This window comes from Balaenoptera borealis (genome assembly GCF_965194805.1).
Source record: "Balaenoptera borealis genome assembly, chromosome: 3".
In the NCBI taxonomy this organism is placed as follows: Eukaryota; Metazoa; Chordata; class Mammalia; order Artiodactyla; family Balaenopteridae; genus Balaenoptera; species Balaenoptera borealis.
Window position 1 is genome coordinate 82,160,568 of NC_138866.1, and position 18,116 is coordinate 82,178,683.

The 18,116-nt window shown below is 37.8% G+C and overlaps 1 long non-coding RNA gene across 1 annotated transcript in view; it reads right to left on the reverse strand.

Annotated features, from left to right (window-relative positions):
- Nucleotides 1-17,846, reverse strand: part of LOC309625511 — a 291,352-nt gene extending 273,506 nt beyond the window's left edge. The window contains exon 1 of the long non-coding RNA XR_014242548.1: nucleotides 626-17,846. This is a non-coding gene — a long non-coding RNA (uncharacterized lncRNA). The remainder of the gene's footprint in view (nucleotides 1-625) is intronic.
- Between the last annotated feature and the right edge of the window lie 270 nt (nucleotides 17,847-18,116).

The window sequence follows — 18,116 nt, forward strand, 5'->3', positions numbered from 1 at the left end:
CCTAATAAGAATATGTTTACTATTCCATAAATTAAAATCTGGCATTATGGTGGGGGGGGCAGCAGAAACAAAATAGCTCAGTTTAGTTTGGAGTCTGAGTCAAGATTTTCACTCATTAGCTTAATGGATATAAAATCTGGTCTCAGTCCATTAACTACCTGTGTAAGTATGACGGTGGAAAGTAAGACGCCCTATATTGTATGTACTCTGATAAATGTTTGGCTTTATTTAGATAAGACTTAGCCCTAGAAAGTAACTCATGAGGAGAGGTAAACATGAATTTCAGTGCTGCTAAAGCAACAGGGACCGGCATCATTAGCATTTTCCCAAGTCCCTGCTAACCTTTTAGGGAGCAGCTCTCCTGGCTGCTACAGATGATCAGGATTTGGGTAGCTATGGATTCTTATCTTCATATGAACTTAAACCATTTTAGGCCTGCTCCATAGTCGAAATGGTCAATAATTTTTTCTATATTTCTTTGACTATAAAATCCAGGAACTGGTGTTGGTTGATACCAGTCTGAAAACACTCATTGTGTTACCCAAATTCCTGGGCAGTCTGCTAAAGGTATACCATCTGTGAATTTATTTCAACCTTTTATATTTTAGTAATTTTATATATTTACCTCTTACTGTTTAGTGATCATTCATTACTCATGTATTCATCCAATTAGAGGTAACTGCCATGGTCCACAAGAAAGACTGTGGTAGTCTGATCTGACCTGGTGGAAATGGAGATGGAGAAAAGTGTTGGGTTGTAAACACATTAGTAAGCCAAATTTGCAGTATTTGTTGTGACTGTCTGTGAGAGTAAAGAAGAAGCTGACTGCAAGGCAACTTGCAGGTTGTGATGTAGGTAACTGACCAGTGGACTAGAAATAGGACTTTCTACAATAGAAACAGATTTGGGGTTAAAAATGAGGATTTACTTATTTATTTGAGATAGCTGATGTACAATATTATGTAAGTTACAGGTGTACAACATAGTGATTCACAATTTTTAAAGGTTATATCCTTTTTATAGTTATAAAATATTGGCTATACTCCTTGTGCTGTACAACATATCCTTGTAGCTTATTTATTTTATACATAATAGTTTGTATCTCTTAATCCCCTACCCCTATATTGCCCCTTCTCCCTTACCTCTCCCCACTGGTAATGACTAGTTTGTTCTCTATATCTTGAGTCTGTTTCCTTTTTGTTGTTTTATTTTTCAGATTCCTCATATAAGTGATATAATACCGTATTTGGCTCTCTCTGTCTGACTTATTTCACTTAGCACAATACTTTCCACGACCATCCATGTTGTTGAAAATGGCAAAATCTCATTCTTGTTTATGGCTTAGTAGTATTCCACTGTATGTATGTATGTGTGTGTATATATATATGTATTTGTGTGTTGTATATGTATTTATGTATATATAGCATCTTCTTTATCCATTCATCTGTTGATGGGCACTTAGGTTGCTTCCATATCTTGGCAATTGTAAATAATTCTGTTATGAACACTGGGCTGTATCTTTTCGAATTAGTGTTTTTAGTTTTTTTGGGATACATACCCAGGAGTGGAATTGCTGGGTCATATGTTATCTCTGTTTTTTAGTTTTTTGAGAAACCACCATAATATTTTCCACAGTGGCTGCACCAATTTACCTTCACACCAACGGTTTATGAGGGTTCCCTTTCCTCCATATCCTCACTGACATTTGTTGTTAATATTTGTCTTCTTTTTGATGACAGCCATTTTGACAGGTGTGTCAAAAATCATTGTGATTAAAACCACATCTCATTGTGGTTTTAATTTGCATTTCTCTAATGATTAATGATGTTGAGCATCTTTTCATGTGCCTGTTAGCCATCTGTATGTCTTCTTGGGAAAAATGTCTATTCAGGTCTTCTGCCCATTTTTTAATCTGGTTATTTGCTTTTTTGATGTTCAGTTGTATGAGCTGTTTATATATTTTGGATATCAACCCCTTATCAGTGATATCATCATTTGCAAATATCTTCTCCCATTTAGTAGGTTGTCTTTGCATTTTGTTGATGGTTTCCTTTGCTGTGTAAAAGCTTTTAAGTCTAAATAAGTCCCATTTGTTTACTTTTGCTTTTATTTCCTTTGCTTTAGGAGACATATCTAAACAATTGCTACAATTTACATCAAAGAGTGTCCTGACTGTTTTCTTCTAGGAGTTTTATGGTTTCCAGTCTCACATTTAGGTCTTTAATCCGTTTTATTTTCATATATGGTGTTAGGGAATGTTCTAATTTCATTCTTTTCCATGTAGCTGTCCAGTTTTCCCAGCACCACTTACTGAAGAGACTGTTTTCTCCCCATCATTTATTCTTGCCTCCTTTGTCACAGAATAATTGACCATAAGTGCATGAGTTTATTTATGGGCTCTCTATTCTGTTCCATTGATCTATGAATCTGTTTTTGTGCCAGTACCATGCCGTTTTGATTACTGTTTTTGTGCCAGTACCATGCTGTTTTGATTAGTTAGTCTGAAGTCAGGGAGCGTGACTCCTCCAGCTCTGTTCTTCCTTCTCAAAATTATTTTGGCTATTCAGGGTCTTTTGTGTTTTCATACAAATTTTAAGATTATTTGTTCTAATTCTGTGAAAAATGTCTTTGGTATTTTGATAAGAGATTGCATTGAATCTGTAGACTGCCTTGGGTAGTATGGTCATTTTAACAATATTAATTCTTACAATCCATGAACACAGTATATCTTTCGACCTGTTTCTGTCATCTTCAATTTCTTTCACAGTGTCTTACAGTTTTCCAAGTACAGGTCTTTTACCTCCTTAGGTAGGTTTATTCCTAGGTATTTTATTCTTTTTGATATGACTATTAATAGAACTGTTTCCTTAATTTCTCTTTCTGATAGTTCATTGTTAGTGTATAGAAATGCAAAAGATTTCTACATATAATTTTGTATCCTGCAACTTTATCAAATTCATTGATGAGCTCTAGTAGTGTTCTGGTGGTGTCTTTAGGATTTTCTATGTATAGTATCATGTCATCTGCAAACAGTGACAGTTTTACTTCTTCCTTTCCGATTTGGATTCCTTTTATTTCTTTTTCTTGTCTGACTGCTGTGGCTAGGACTTCCAATATCATGTTGAATAAAAGTGGCAAGAGTGGGCATCCTTGTTTTGTTCTTGATCTTAGAGGAAATGTTTTCAGCTTTTCACCATTGAGTATAATGTTAGCTATGGAAGGAATTCATCTTTGAACATGTGTTGTAGGAATTAACTTTGAAACATCTATGTGGGAACATCCAGTGGACCAGTGTCTTTCCAATGTTTTGACCATAGCCCAGATAAAGAAATATGTTTAACATCATAATCCCATGCTCCCAAATGAAAAAAGTTTCATGAAATATAATTATTCAATATAAATTTGAAGTACTCTGATATTCTCTATTCCATTCCATATTTCATTTTTAACATGCTGGTCTCTATTCAGTCAACTGATTTCAAACCCACTAATTTCCAGTTTGGAAAACACTGTAGTACACAGTTTTATTTATTTGTCTATATATAGGAGACATATCTGGGTTTGAGGTATAGGTGTAAATGAGAAATCAGCATATAGGTGGTAAGTGGATCTACAGATGTGGATGAAATGGCCTAGGAAGACAGTGCACAGTGAGAAGAGTAGAAGACCAAAGATCTAATTCTGAGATATGGGGAAATGGCATAAGGAAGACCAGGAGAATGTGCTCTACAGAGGCCAACGCAAGAGGCTGTTTTGATGAAAAAGGAAGAATGTTCAAATCAGTTCAATGCTGCTAGGAGATGGAACTAATCACTGAAAAGTCTCCATTAGATTTAGAGATGACTGGGTCTCTGGTCACCTTTATGAAAGAAATCTCAGGGTATGAAAGGAAAGAAGTAGATTTCTGTAAGTTGAAGGAGTGAGAAGTAAGGAAAGAGAAATCGAGTTACATATCTCCTTCAAAAAGTTTGTCTTTGAAATAAAAAAAGTGAAATCAGTAGCAAGTGGAAAAGAAAATCAGTGACCAGATAGAAATAATACTGTACTTTCTCTTATGTGTCATATAACTCTTCATTTCAAGGTCAAGGCAGTTACCTGGGGCCAGCTCTAGGATAAATGAATAAATACATATTTGCCTTATACATGCTCTTTTGTGTGGTTGTGTAGTATTTCATTCTGGGTACGTTTGTATGATTACATATGTAAACTATAAATATATATAAATATTATTTATGTAAATTATATGTATATTATACATATATTTGTATATTTATGTATAAGTGTGTATATGTGTTTATATATATATATATATATATATATATATACACACACATATATATATATATGTGTGTGTGTGTGTGTGTATCCTAGTTTGAAAAGAACACATTTAGGTGGGTATATGGGTATATCAGCAAAGTTTCTAACTTGTTCCTTATGCAGAATCCCCAAGGTGTCCATGGGATACCTTCAACTATCACAGAACGGTAGAACTTTTATTGGAGAATGCCCTAGTAAAAGACATATAATACCATCAAGGGCTGCCAGTCTTCCTTCTGGTATAATTCAAAGAATGGGTTGTACATTTTTTTTTTCCCCCAGTGGCAGAGAAGTATTTCAAGGCTTTATTTGAACATGCCTTGAATTTCAGCTTCAGAAAGCAGAGAGTTAACAGAGTGATTAAATTTCAGACTCAATATCAATCCAATTATCAACTATGTCAAGACATGTAACTGCCCCATATTTGAGTGACTGCCAATGATTAGTAATAACCTACAATCTCCTTGACATTTCTCTCAAAAATATCCTATGGTTTCTAAACTGAAATCTGCCAACCTTAAGAAACATAGGTAAAGGAGATACTATAATAAGTAATAAGGTCTCAGTGGAAAGACAGTTTGCTTTAGAACCCAGTTTCTCAGCCATCTGGGCAGAATAACTATGTTAAATCCTCTCTTAACGGCCTTTGGTTAAAGATGGAGTATTTATAAATCACTTTGGATTTAAGGAGAACTGTATTGATTCTAAACTATAGATTGTTATAAACCATGATCTTCATTTTGCATTTCTTTATTAAAAGAATGTGAGGGATTTAAGAGAACTAGGTGGTTGCAGCTATTGAAAGTAAACTCTGAATGTTTCCTAATTTCTTCCCTGATTATTCCAAAATATTTATACTTCTTTTTATCTGGAAAGACATTCCATACACAAATAAGAAACTACGTCAGACAATGAGTCTGGTGACTCAACTTATTGGCTTTTCCTGGAAATCAAGATACTTCTTTTTCAGGACTGGGAACCTAGAGGTGTCACACAGTCAAAAATGCTTCCATCTACTGGTCAAAGTCAGGAATACACTAAGTGTTCCTCTGCCTAAAGTCACTAGTGGAGAAGACAGAATACCCACACTGAGCAGAGCTTGGCTTCAAGGCTCAGATGCTCAAAATAGTGGGTTCTTGCTGATGATGAAGGTAAATTCTAATCAAAAAGCAGCCTATTCAGATAGATCAGCAGTGGAGCAGAGGGGTAAGATTAGAACTCAAATACCCTGAGGCTCTGCTGTGTATTCTCTTGCCAACCTAGAAACAGGCAATAGGTTGTGACTGCTTCAAAATATTCAGTGGCAAAGTGCTCTGCCTCTTGCATTACCAGACTTAGTAGGCTCTGGAAGTCTGAGTCTGAAACCAGTATATGAAATGGCTTAAGAGGTCAATTGGCCCTTTTTCTCAATGCTTAGTTGGGTCACTGGTTCCCTCAGAGTTATTTTAATTCATTCCTGTGGGTGAAAATACGTGACTATTTTCCTTTCCTACAGTCATACGGAGTTAATTTGCCATGGTGAGCACTTGCCAAATAGGACAGTGGAATTTGTCTCACTCCTGTGGTGACTTTAGATATGAAATGCCAGGCTGCTGGCCTGGGGGAAGGTGCTGTAAGTTGCAGGCACAAAGCCAAGCCTCCCCAGCACCCTTTGCTCCCTTTGACAGCCACCCTCCTAGGCTGCGATCTGGTCGAATTAATTCACAGCTGCCAGATATCAGGACTTTATCTGCATTGTTAGCATTCCTCCTACCCTTCAGCCTCTATTCATTTAATGGTTATCTGATGGGGACTGATATTAGATGAAGAGGAATGTTCAAATCATGCTGGCTTTGGCAAGTGGGAGCTAAAATAGCAGAACTCCAGTTTAGAAGAGAATATTTGCTCACCGATATGAGAGTTTTGCTAGGACTCTGGAATAGGAGGGAAGGTGATTCTAAGAAAATATTCTGGCAAAGGGGACATAGTTCTTTAACAATGTTCCATGTACTTTATTTATTTGGCCACAAGATGAAAAGAAAGCTACAAGAGAAGCAAAGAACAGGTATGATAGGAACATGCTTCTTCATGTTATTTTTGACCATTTTTTAGGCAAACATTCTTTCTTTGTAATCTCAATGTTATACTGAGTTGAACAATTTATTTGCATTGAACTAAGTTGAGCAAGAAGTATTAAGATATTTTAGAAGACAGCTTTCAAGGAGCAGTTTTCTTAAAGGATATATTCTTAAAGCATGTTTCTGAACTCATGGCGTTTCCCTCTAGAATCTCAGGCAGATGAGAGTCTCTGAAAAAAATTGTATGGAAAGGGACAAAGCACAAGGTAGAACATTTTGCAATGAAATAAATGCAGTTATTGTAACTAAAGCTGAACTTTCTTTAAAATGGCATACTGCATGAGCAACGACTCAAAAGTAGCCTTTTCTGTTTAGGGCCTGCAGCAGACTCACAGGGGAGTAAGCAAGGCAAAAATGAAACCCAGAGGGATGATGAGATTTCCAAGGGCAAGACTTGTAAGCATCCTTCTGGGAGGGGTCAATTTCACCATGACTCAAAATATATTTATATCACACTAAGCTGACAGGGGAAGCATTTTGTGTTTCATCCTTTCAGAGAGCACATAACTATGGAAAGGCCTCGAGTATGTTTTCAACTTAAAAACGCAAAATGCACTTGAAATACCCTGACAGTAATAATTAATGCCCATTTTTAAGAAAGTCTAATATATGTGCTGGGAAAATTGGATACTAACATGCAAAACAATGAAACTGAATTCCTATTTTATACCACTCAAAGAAAAACTCGAAATGGATTAAAGACTTAAGTGCAAAACCTGAAGCCATAAAATTCTTAGAAGAAAATACAAGGAAAAAGCTCTGACATTGATCTCGGCAATTATTCTGTCAATATGACACTCTAAGCACAAGCGACAAAAGCAAAAATAAACAAGTAGAATTACATCAAATTAAAAAGCTTCTGCACAGCAAAAGAAATGATCAACAAAATGAAAAGGCAACCTACGGAATGGGAGGAAATATTTGTAAACCACATATCCAGTAAGGGGTAAATTTCCAAAATAAATAAAGAACTCATACAGCTCAACAGCAACCCCCCCAAATTATCCAAATAAAAAGTAGACAAAGAATGTGAATAAACATTTTTCCAAAGAAGACATACAAACGGCCAAAGGTACATGAAAAGGTGCTCATTATCACTAACCATCAGGGAAATGCAAATCAAAACCACAATAAGATATCACCTCACACCTGTCAGAATGGCTATTATCAAAAAGACAACAAATAACAAGTGTTGGCTAGGATGTAGAGAAAAGGGAACCCTTGTGCACTGCTGGTGGGAATGTAAATTGGTACAGCCACTATGAAAAACAGTATGAAGATTCCTCAAAAAATTAAAAATAGAACTACCATATTATCCAGAAATCCTACTTCTGGGTAGGTATGTGAAGGAAATGAAATCATTATCTCAAAGACTTATCTTCATTTGTATGTTTCTTGCAGCATTATTTACAATTCTTTACAATAGACAATACATGGAAACAAACTAAGTGTACATAGACAGACAAATGGCTAAAGAAAATGATGGAATATCATTCAGTCACAAAACAGGGAAATCCTGCCCTTTACAACATGGATAAATCTTGAGGGCATTATGCTAAGTGAAATAAGTCAGGGACTTCCTTGGTGGTGCAGTTGTTAAGAATCCGCCTGCCAATGCAGGGGACACGGGTTCAAGCCCTGGTCCGGGAAGATCCCACATGCCGTGGAGCAACTAAGCCCATGCGCCACAACTACTGAGCCTGCACTCTAGAGCCCACAAGCCACAACTACTGAGCCTATGTGCCACAACTACTGAAGCCTGCACGCCTAGAGCTCGTGCTCCGCAACAAGAGACACTACTGCAATGAGAAGCCCACGCACCGCAACGAAGAGGAGCCCCCACTCGCCGCAACTAGAGAAAGCCTATGCGCAGCAACGAAGACCCAAAGCAGCCAAAAATAAATAAATAAATAAGTCAGACAGAAAGACAAATACTGTATGATCTCACACATATGTGGAAACTAAAAAAACCAAACTCATAGAAACAGCAGACTGGTGATTGCCAAAGGCAGCGGTGAGGAGTGGGGGAAATGGGTGAAGGTGGTCAAAGGGTACAAACCTCCACGTATAAGATAAATTAGTATTGGGGATGTAATGTACAGCATGGTGACTACAGTTAGCAATACTGTATTATATATTTGAAAGTTGCTAAGAGGGTAAATCTTAAAAGTTCTCATCACAAGAAAAAGAGCTGTAACTATGTGAAGCGATGGACGTTAACTAATCTTATCGTGGTGATCATTTTGCAATATATACATGTCAAATCATTACATCGTACACCTTAAGCTTACACAATGTTATATGTCAATTACATCATTAAAAAGGTGGAAATAAATATATAAATAAAATGAATTTTTTTAAAAAAAGAAAGAAAATCTAGCACTTGTAACCAAAAAACTGTTGGTTCTTTGAGTGCTTTCAGTGGCTTCTGGGGCCAAACCAAGTGGAAAACTGACACTTCCTAGCTACATGGCAATGTTGCTCAGCCTCCCTGTGCCTCAGTTTCCTCTTTAATAAAATGGTACCACCTCATGGGGCTACTGTGTGGATTAAAGGTGTTAAAGCATGTAAAGTGATTAGAACAGTGTCTAGAGCATGATAAGAGCTTTGTAAACATTACTCTTTTTGTTTTTTAATATTTTTAAAATTAATTTATTTTATTTATTCATTTTTTTTTGGCTGTGTTGGGTCTTCATTGCTGCGCGCGGGCTTTCTCTAGTTGAGGCGAGTGGGGGGCTACTCTTCAGTGCGGTGCGTGGGCTTCTCGCTGCGGTGGCTTCTCTTGTTGCAGAGCACGGGCTCTAGGCGCATGGGCTTCAGTAGTTGTGGCACACGGGCTCAGCAGTTGTGGCTCGTGGGCTCTAGAGCACAGACTTAGTAGTTGTGGCACATGGGCTTAGCTGCTCCACAGCATGTGGGATCTACCCAGACCAGGGCTTGAACCCGTGTCCCCTGCATTGGCAGGTGGATTCTTAACCACTGCGCCACCAGGGAAGGTCTGTAAACATTACTCTTTGTTCCTTGCTGCCTGAGAGTACAAGGAGTTTCAGTTTGGCTCCCAAGGCTACCCGTCCCAGTGTTACTTCTCTGGCTTCCATGTGCCATTCCTTCAGAGCCTCTGCCACTCCTCAAAGCACTTCATATGTACAAAACGTTTCATAGGATAGCGGGGAGAGGGCTGGACCACTCAGTACATGCCATGGCTGATGGCCTCCCTGCTAGCCCCCCACCAACCTAAGTACACAGTTCTCCTCCAGATCAGAAAAACCAGTACCTCTTCCAAAGGGAAGGCCAGTTCTGCATCCCCACTGCCAACATCAGCCTCACTTTTTTGACCTTGACTCCCAAAACAAAAGACTGGTCATTTATTTTCTATGGGGAGGGAAACAGTCTTCAGAAAACCATGCATCACATTTATTAAAAATTGGAGAACTCAGACACTGGTAAAGCTTCTTTGAGTAGAAGGAAAAATACTTCTCTTTCTTTTCATTCTTCTTTGGGAATGAGGGAAAAGGCACATTAATGTGAGAATAATTTGGCCTGCTAAGTTTGGTCTCCCCCACTAGAAGCTCCTCAAAGGCCTTGATCTTCTTTTTTTCCGCATTTCACATTTATTAAATGAATAGATAAATAAATGTGAGTAGGGGTTTCACTTGGTAGCTGTGAAAATTTATTCTTTCTACTCTCTCACCTTTTCCCTTGGAACATAAAAACAGGCAACTGCATGCTGGTAAATGTTTAATAATTAGCTCTCCAAAGAGGTGGGGGAGGCCCTGATTTGTAGCATTTGCCAATTTCTGTGGTGTAAATAAATATTCCCACCAACCATAGGTCATTTCAAGCTACCAACAAGCTCACAAAATTCCTGGTGAGTTAACAATAGGCTCTTGGAAACAGGTACCCACTGGCTCCAGCTCGCTACTGAAAATAGGTATTAGATTAATTTAAATTAGAAAATTTAAGAAGGAAAACCTAGTATTATTTAACATGGATTGAAACTAGAATACAAATCCAAAAGTCACTCTTCTTCCAAGATATATAAATACATGTATAAACAAATAAATGGATAGACTTGCAGAAATGAGTTAATGTAGATGGCAGTCCATAAACCGACCTGCTTGTAAGGTTGGCCATTGGCTCGCAACCAGGAATTGGATTTTGAGAGGGTTCCCCCAATTGCCAGAACTGATAATAGTGGCTCACTGTGCCTAAACCATTTACACAAACTTGGTCTATGGTGAGCACCTGTTTTTATGCCGGGAATCTGAAATTTTCATACTTGCTAGACAGAGGGTGCCTATGTGACTATTCCCCAGTAAAAACCCTAGAGCCTCCAATCAGCTTCCCTGGTAGATAACATCTCACATGTATTGTCACAACTCATTGCTGGAGGAATTGAGCACATCCTATGTGACTTAGCTGGGAGAGGACCCTTGGAAGCTTGTGCTTGGTTTTCTATGGACTTCACCCACTGTGTCTTTTCCCTTTGCCAATTTTGCTTTGTATCCTTTCACTGTAATAAATTTTTGCCCTGAATATGACTCTATGCTGAATCCTGTAAATCCTCCCAGTGAATTACAGAACCTGAGGGTGGACCTGGGAACCCCTAACATGGTAGGAAAATAAATAACTTGATGAGTGCTAGATGCAACTAAGGCCACAACTGTTCGACAGTGTTCAAAAAAAGTCTACAGGGAATCTGTTCTCTTCTCCTCTGTACTCCCATAGCATACTGTATAGGCTTTTGTTATGGCACTTAATACATTACAGTATAAGACCAGGTCCTCTCAGCAACCCCCACTCTCATCTCTACTCCAGGGCAAGGAGCTCCCTGAAGGCAAGGACTATTGCTGTTCTACTCATGTTTGTAACGGGGAATATAAAGCCCAGCACTTAGTAGAGCATTGGGATTCTCTAAATAAATAGATTGTATTGCATGGGGCTGGGAAATTTTGGGGCTGGGGAGGAGTTGACTATGGGGTGAGGGATTACTTAGTTGGAGGGCCAATTTTGAAGCTCTGATGATGGGGAGACCAAAAGAGATAGCCCTGATAGACTCCAGCCTCCTCTCCACACTGTTTCAGTGAATGGGTAATGGGACATCCTGTGTGTTCTTTCTTGTGTTCCCAATGTCTACAGTACCATAGATCTATAAAGGACCTCCAGTGTTCTCACTCTGAATTACCTCCCCAGGTGCCTGGCCAATTGTCCCAATTCCCATCTCACACAAGGCAGCAGAATGGACGGGTTGAGGCAGAGACACTGCTAATTAAAAGGCATTGTAGAAGGGGTTCCTTCACTAGTAGATGACTTCAGAGATCAATAAGGAAGACACAGAGTGCCTAGTTCTGTGAAACACCAGATTTTCCCCTTATTGGCTATTCTATCCCCATGCTTCATTAAAACTGGCATCAAAACTTTCCAATACTAGTGGGAAGCAGCCACATAGCACAGGGAGATGAGCTCGGGGCTTTGTGACCACCTAGAGGGGTGGGATAGGGAGGGTGGGAGGCAGACGCAAGAGGGAGGAGATATTGGGACATATGTATATGTATAGATGATTCACTATGTTATAAAGCAGAAACTAACACACCACTGTAAAGCAATTATACGCCAATAAAGATGTTAAGAAAAAAAAAAAAAACTTTCCAATAACATGGAATTGAAAGGTATGTCTTCCATTTTCATTCAGTCAGTTGTACTTGACATTTTACTAGTAGACTGAAAGAATGCAAACCCAAACAGGACAGATGATTGGAACAACCTGGAATCATGCCTGACATTTTTTTTTTCCTCTTAGCTCATGCACAGGAGTATTCTCTTCCATTAAGTATAGTTAATAGCAAGGAATAGAGAGGTTAAGCACCCAGGGAGATAACTAATATAAAATGGTATAAAAATTACGGGTTACTCGTTGAATTTCTTACTTCCCAATGATGAACAATCATTTCATTTTTTTTTTTTTTTTTTGCTCTGCAGTGGATATAAAATAAGCACAAATTAATTTAGTGGGAGAAAGTTTTATGACCTTTATTATTTGGCCCAAGTTCACAACGATGTCTGAAAAGATTGCCAGGAAATTTCTGTTTAGACTAATCAGCAAAGGAATCACAACTTAAAGAAAAGTATAGCTGTGTATTTTCTTTATTGGATTCTTCTCTTGGGCATAAGCATAATATTGTCTATTAGTCTATTAACATGTGTAATTAAACCTGCTGTCCATCAGATTAAAATGTGAAACAGTAACTTCTCTGTGGCTTACATGGAGTACTGACCATATGACAGACTCTGCACTAAAAACCTGGGTATATGTCTTTCTCTGATTTATTTCGCTTAGCATAATACCCTCAAAGTCCAGTATGACTTTACTCATATGTGGAATACAAAAAATTAATAAAAACAAAAAATAAATACACAAAAACAAAAAATAAATAAACAGCCAAACTGAATAAAAACAAACACATAGATACAGAGAGCAAAGTAGTGGTTATCAGAGGGGGAGGGTGAAATTGGTAAAGGATTAACTGTATGGCCACAGATGGAAACTAAATTTTTTGTGGTAAGCACCGTGCAGGGTATACAGAAGTAGAAATACAATGTTGCACATGTGAAACTTACATAATGTTATAAATCAATGTTACCTCAATAGAAAAAATTAAAACTGAAAACATAGGGTACACAGCAGTTAACAAAGCAGACTTGGTCATTGCCCTTGTACAGCTTACAGTCTTGTGGGAGAGAGAAAGTATGCATATAACAATCAAATAAACATTTAGTCACAAGTTATGATATCTTATAAAGGCAGAGGGTGCTAGGAGAGAGAACTTATGTTGGGTGGTGAAAAAAGACCTCTCTAAAGGGAAGTACATTTAATCTGAGGCCTCAAGGATAAAACTGAGTCAGCTGGGAACAGCATGGGTCTATTTGTAGGGAAAGACAAGATGGAGGGGGGCGGTTAGGTGGAGTGAACAGTATGCATGTAGGTCTTAGGCAGAAACACCTTGCTGAGATTAGGAACTGAAACAAAGTCAATATGGCTGGATCACAGTGAAGGAAAGGCGAGTGGTGTATGACGTCCATCAGGGTGCCTAGCACAGTTCCATGGGCACACTAGAGCTCAATACATTTTCACTGAAATTAAATAAAGCTTCTAAAAAGTTTTTTTCAGGAGGTTAACTTGGACCCTAAATTTTTATTTCACCCCAAATAGCCATTCTAATGTTTCCAAGAATAGAAACTATTGTGGGGAGGGCACACGGTCCCCAGGGATAGCCAGAGACTAATGTGGAGATTGTAAATTTTATGTAGTGGAAATAAAATACTGCCAGTGAATTGGTCCATTGGATTAACCAATTTAGTTCAATGGAGTTTAACTGGGGCAGACGGTTTGGAGACAGTTGGTATGGCGGAGTCCGAGGATTTAGAAAAGAACTACAAAGATCTCAGCACTCTTTCTGCCATGGCCTCATCAATAACCGTGTCCCTCAGGTTAAATCCAAAGCAAATGGGGCTAGTAGGGTGGAAAAAACTATTTTTCACTCTGTTAGTATTAGGGTGGACCTAAGTCACTGACATTTTCCTGTCATGTAAACTTTCAAGCAGGAAAGATAAGTCCAACCTCATTTTCAGTGCTGCCAAGGCACTCTGAACTCAGACTGCCTTTCAGCTATAGACAAACTGAAGAATGACTAGACTATAGAGGAAACAAGTAGCACAGAGCATACTGCCACAACTCCTTTCAGATGAAATTGATAATGACGCAGAGGGAAATAAGCCAACTACTGAACTTATTTTAACTCTCTGAGATTGCAGGTACTCCAGTCAAGTATATACAACCAACAAAACTAAATAAATATATAAAAATCTTTAAAAATAATTAACACAATCTTCGACCCTCTTGGGCATTATTTTATCATCTTGGAGACCCAGCTGAATGAATTGAATCAATGTAAATTAGAAACATATGAATTAAAATCGCTCAAAATCACCACATGTGATTGAGGTTTTCACAAACTCATGGAAAGGTATCTGGAAATGTTTTCAGAACCCAAGAACCACCAGGTTGGCCCATCTCTAAAAAGTGAAGTAATGACCCTGTGAACATTATGATACTTCTCATGTTTTAATGTTTAACAAAATAATTCCCGTCATCGCTGCTCACAATATATAAATTATTGGGGATAAGATTAAACACGCTGATGTGAAAATGGTGGAAGGAATTCTAACCTGGAATATTCTAAATTTCCATGGGAGACGGTAAGTCTGAAAGTCAGAGCGTCATTCCTAACAGAGTTCTCCGGAAAACAGAATTGATTCTAGTTACTTGAAGCAGAAAATAAATTTGTTAAGGAAATTAGGAAGCTCACCTGTTTCCTTAGACGACTAGCGTCAAATGGAGGCTTTGCGGCTGGAAAGAGAACCCAGACCACACTCGCACAGCTGCACTCCGAGGGTCGAGGTATTTTAGCCTCAAGAATCTTTGCCGCAAACAGTTTCGTCGCACAACTAATTGGCCGTAAGGCAAGTTTGCCGTAAAAGATAAAATAACTGATTGACAGTTTGGTTTGACAGTTTGCTTAAATTTATCACGCAATATTAGAAGCTAGAGGGAAAAGAAGAATCAAACTCTTCCTATCTCCCCAAAAGACATAGTTATGTCATTCCTGATGAGTATAACTTTCTTGAAAATGGTGAACATTTTTTGCTATTGGATAGTGGAGAACATGATGTAGACAGAATCTGCTTACATAATTTGGTGAAATATAAGGACTGAGCACGTGCTGGAGCATTTAAATGTCTGGATATGTACTATCAGTTGTATGCATTATATATATTGATAAGAAATAGCAGCATTCCTCCTCTGTTCATTGAACTTCCAGGGAAATCTCAGAGTAACCATGAATCTACACACATTTTAAATGTATTCAAAAATCAATGTTTTTTGTGTTTTTATTTTTCACAATAAAATTTTATTAATTTTTCTTGCTTGATTATGTCCTATTAAATGTCCCTATTTTATTTGTTTTGTTTTGTTTTTATCTTTTACTGCAAAATTAGTTGTGTGGCGAAACTGTTTTCAGAGAAACTGCTTGCAGCGAAGACGTTTAAGAGAAAATACCCCACAGGGCTCCAGGACATTTGCTTCTGCCATTCAGCCCAAATTTCCAGACTACAATGATGATACTGCTGACTATGACAGAAGCGTTTTAATTCTTTGCACCAAAAGGCAGGCGCCTCTTCTGCCACACTCACTGAAAGATGGATTTTGCATACTCTTTACTTGGGTCAATTACAAATCAAAGACTTCCATGGATGTGTCTGATTGGTCGAACCCAAGCTACCTGCTGTGCCCCTCCTAAAAGGGAATCTAGTGGAGAGTTCTGGCTTCTACCTTGGAGAAGAGGGACACCAAGGGGGGAGTTACTCTAATCATAACAAGGGTGTTCTTAAGACTATGGGGGCCCACAACATAGTGGATGTCCTTTACAATTTAGATTGCGCAGTACCCCCTAGTTACCAATGACATTTCATAATCTTGTTTTGCTGTGCAACTAATATTTATTACATATATACATATATATGCTTCTTAATTTTCTTCATGGCTATTTTTCTTATTAATTATATTAAAGATTCATTTACTCGACATTTAGTAATCCAACAAATTGTCTACCCTGGCACACAAGTAAAAACCAGAAAACAAGCACCCCTAAAATTGGGGTGGGATGGGATTAAGCCTGCATGAAACATTATGCATTTGTTTTACATGAGTATACTGTAGGCATTCAACTCAGAGCCTATTGATCTTTTATTATTATTTTCTTGAGAATTTATTTTGTGTTTTTTTCCCCCATTTATAGGAAAGTTGCAAGACTCATTCAGTAAACACCCATATATCTTTCACCTAGATTCATCAATCTCTCCTGCTTTGAAGATTCCAAACCAATTGTTTTTCAGAATGCTCCTCAATTTGAATTTATATGGTTATTTCCTTAAGACTAGATTTAGATTAATGCATTTTGTAGAAATGCTACATAGATGATGATGTACTCTCATTTAGAATTTAGAACTCTTAAAATAAGGCACATTAAATCCGTTTGTGCCTTTACTAAAGTTGAATCACTTGGTTAAATTGGTAGACCCGTTTTTTTTTTTTTTTAATAGGTATCTCTCTCTGTGTGTAATTAAAAAGTGATACTCTGGGACTGTGAAATCTTGCTTCCAGACAATCTTTTAGCCAATGAATTTAGCATCTGTTGATAATTCTTTCCTGAAGAATGATGCAGAATGAAGATTTTCATTCTATCATATCTTCTACATTATTACTTGGCATTCTTCTGTAAAAGAGGGTTTTCCCTTCCTGTTCATCACATTCATTCACTCATTCATTTGTTATTCCTTATAATAAGTGACATTAATTCATTTTGTTATTCAATGTGTTATATTAATGACAGTTTTCACTTTGATGCTCAAAATTATTCAATTTGGCCAGTAGGAATCACCTTCAAGCTGGTTTCTATGTCATTTTGACACGGCCCCTTTAGATTTTGAGCATTCCCTTAATTTATGGCACAACAAGAAATTTCTGTAACACCTAAAGCTTCTCCTGAGTCAAGGCTAGAATCAGCATTTCTCCAAGATTTACTAGTTCCTTTTAGAGAAAAATGAAATGGTGTTTAAATGCCGGGATCTAGATGCTGGTATGCTCATTTCTTTGATTATTACTGCCTCTAGTTCCTTGCAGCTGACAAAGCTGGGAAATATTTATATCTATATCTGTATCTATATATCTTGATACCTTTAATTCAATCCAACCCTATAGGATTTTTCTTTTCCTCCTCTCATTCCATTATTTTGTGTGTTTTCTCCCCACCCCCACCCCCCACTCCCTTTCTATGCTTCAGCATAGACAAAATAAACTAGTTTCTCCACAAGGCATATCACAGCTCAAGACTGGGTGGAGAAACTATACCTCTGATGCCACTAGCTCTGCTGCATCATCCCCGGTTGGGTGATCATCTCAGGCTTGTGCCCTCAAAGCCAGTCTTAACTCCTCCCCTACTCAGGGTCCTCCATCTGTGATCATTCTTCAGCTTTTCTTGATTTAGTAATTGCAGACAATTTTTCCTGATTCTGGTCCTTATTTCCTCCTGTCTGGACTATGTTAATAGATTTCCATCTTATATTCTTGTCCGCATGCCTTCCTCATTCTAACACATAATTGCCATGTAATTCCATAGGCAAGTTGATTTCCTTTAAGTCAGAAATAATCACTTGCTTTTCTAAAAGATTTACATTCACACCAAGTTTAGTATTAAAAGTTGTTATTCTACTCTATTCCAACCCCAGCTCCTCTTAGTACATCCTGTGTTTCAGCTAAAATTAATGTCTTTCTTCCCATGCACACTTTCTGTTTTTCTTGAGTTTATCTTCTTCTGTCTGGGTTGGCACAATTTAATTTTTAGAAGTATAATTTCCATGCTATTTTCCCACTGCTCAGAAACCTTCCTTGACTTCTTATAGCTTAACAAAACCATTTATCTGTTGAAGTCATATTCACACCTAAGGTTCACTTCAAATGCAATTCCCTCCCTCTCACTCCAACAGTCTTTACTGAAATCCAACTTGTAACTCATCGTGAACTTTACTGAATGTCCTTAGCACTTGTTTTGCATCAAATTTATA